This window comes from Schistocerca americana, unplaced genomic scaffold (assembly GCF_021461395.2).
Source record: "Schistocerca americana isolate TAMUIC-IGC-003095 unplaced genomic scaffold, iqSchAmer2.1 HiC_scaffold_355, whole genome shotgun sequence".
NCBI lineage: Eukaryota > Metazoa > Arthropoda > Insecta > Orthoptera > Acrididae > Schistocerca > Schistocerca americana.
The window spans coordinates 27,501-30,000 of NW_025726077.1; the positions used below are offsets into that span (position 1 = coordinate 27,501).

The following is a 2,500-nucleotide window of genomic DNA, read 5'->3' on the forward strand; positions in this document are numbered from 1 at the left end:
TCGCGGCGGTGGGCGCAGAAGGGTCTGGGCGTGAGCCTGCCTGGAGCCGCCGTCGGTGCAGATCTTGGTGGTAGTAGCAAATACTCCAGCGAGGCCCTGGAGGGCTGACGCGGAGAAGGGTTTCGTGTGAACAGCCGTTGCACACGAGTCAGTCGATCCTAAGCCCTAGGAGAAATCCGATGTTGATGGGGGCCGTCATAGCATGATGCACTTTGTGCTGGCCCCCGTTGGGCGAAAGGGAATCCGGTTCCTATTCCGGAACCCGGCAGCGGAACCGATACAAGTCGGGCCCCTCTTTTAGAGATGCTCGTCGGGGTAACCCAAAAGGACCCGGAGACGCCGTCGGGAGATCGGGGAAGAGTTTTCTTTTCTGCATGAGCGTTCGAGTTCCCTGGAATCCTCTAGCAGGGAGATAGGGTTTGGAACGCGAAGAGCACCGCAGTTGCGGCGGTGTCCCGATCTTCCCCTCGGACCTTGAAAATCCGGGAGAGGGCCACGTGGAGGTGTCGCGCCGGTTCGTACCCATATCCGCAGCAGGTCTCCAAGGTGAAGAGCCTCTAGTCGATAGAATAATGTAGGTAAGGGAAGTCGGCAAATTGGATCCGTAACTTCGGGATAAGGATTGGCTCTGAGGATCGGGGCGTGTCGGGCTTGGTCGGGAAGTGGGTCAGCGCTAACGTGCCGGGCCTGGGCGAGGTGAGTGCCGTAGGGGTGCCGGTAAGTGCGGGCGTTTAGCGCGGGCGTGGTCTGCTCTCGCCGTTGGTTGGCCTCGTGCTGGCCGGCGGTGCAGGATGCGCGCGCCTGCGCGGCGTTCGCGCCCCGGTGCTTCAACCTGCGTGCAGGATCCGAGCTCGGTCCCGTGCCTTGGCCTCCCACGGATCTTCCTTGCTGCGAGGCCGCGTCCGCCTTAGCGTGCTCCTCCGGGGGCGCGCGGGTGCGCGGATTCTCTTCGGCCGCCATTCAACGATCAACTCAGAACTGGCACGGACTGGGGGAATCCGACTGTCTAATTAAAACAAAGCATTGCGATGGCCCTAGCGGGTGTTGACGCAATGTGATTTCTGCCCAGTGCTCTGAATGTCAACGTGAAGAAATTCAAGCAAGCGCGGGTAAACGGCGGGAGTAACTATGACTCTCTTAAGGTGGCCAAGTGGCGGCGGTGTGGCTGCATCCGGACTTGGCTTTTCGAAGTGCGGTCTTGATGTAGTCGTGCTGCTGCTGCGAGGTGCCTTCCTTGGGTTATAGTTACAGGGAGAGTGATGCGCAATACATGGGCCTAGCCCTCTTAGCCTCTCCTCTCCTGCGGTCTTCTCCCCTTCCCGTGGGCCCGCTGATTTTTGCAGAGTGGAAGACCGCACCAGGGGCTTGGGGGGGTTACCAGCCCCCCCTCGCATTATCCCTTTATAGTTGGGGGCAGCCGACAAGAAACAAGAGATGGTGGCCCTTCCGCTGAAGGTGCCACCCCAGCTACCCCAGCACCTATCCGGCCAACCGGCCGTAACGAAAATGCGATAGTTTGTGTAGCTCCCTTTGCTTGCAGTGAGTGCCACCGCACTTTTACCACGAAGAACGGTCTCGGGGTCCATCGCCGCCGCCAACACCCTGCGGCCGCCAACGCTGAGATCGTGACGGAGAGGCATCGCGCGAGGTGGACGGAGGAAGAAGTCCTGTCGCTCGCCAAGGCAGAGGCCGAACTGTTCCTGGAGAGGGACGCCCGGTTCTTCTTTGTAAATCAAGAACTTACCAGGATGTTCCCCGACCGAACGCTTGAGGCAATCAAGTGCCGACGGCGGCAAGCTGCCCACAAGCAGCTTGTCCGCCAATTCATGGAGGCACTTGAGATCGGTCGGGGTGAAGAGCCGGCGTCCCGCCGTGGAGCAGCGAGCTCGCTGCCTGACGCGGGCGAGGCCGCTGCGCCGCCCGTCGACGCAGCCGAGGACTTCGCGGCCGACACCACCGGGCCGCCGCCGGAGGGGCCGACTGACGCCGCCATCTGGGAGCATCTGGCGGGGCTACCTGCTTCCGCCCAGCGTTTCTCTGCCCTGGATCGAGTCATTGGTCTGGGGCGGGGCACGCCGCCCGATGTCATCCTGGGCATGCTCCCGGATGCCCTTGCGTCGGTCGGGTCCAGGGGGGAGAGGTCGATCACCAGGACACAGCGGCCGCGCCAACCATCCAAGCGGCCGCCTGCCGCCCCGCCGCTGCAGAAGCGCAAGCGGCGCCGCTGGGAATACGCACGGACACAGGACGCCTTCCGTAGGTCGCGTGCACGTTGCGTGCGCGGCTTGCTGGACGGCACCCTGCTGCAGCCGCCACCCGACATCCCCGGTCTGCTGGACTTCTGGGCGGACCTCTTCACGAAGAAGCCGATCTCCACCGCCGGCTTCATCCGTGACCGCCTTCTCCCGCACTCGGAGCCTGTCGCTCCTGAGTGCCTATGGGGGCCGGTCACACGTGAGGAGGTCGCTGCTGCCTTGCCGCCCAGGGGATCGGCAGCCGG

General features: G+C 63.1%; 1 pseudogene; it reads left to right on the plus strand.

Moving 5' to 3' along the window:
- Positions 1 to 2,500, plus strand: part of LOC124580835 — a 7,963-nt pseudogene that overhangs the window by 1,742 nt on the left and 3,721 nt on the right.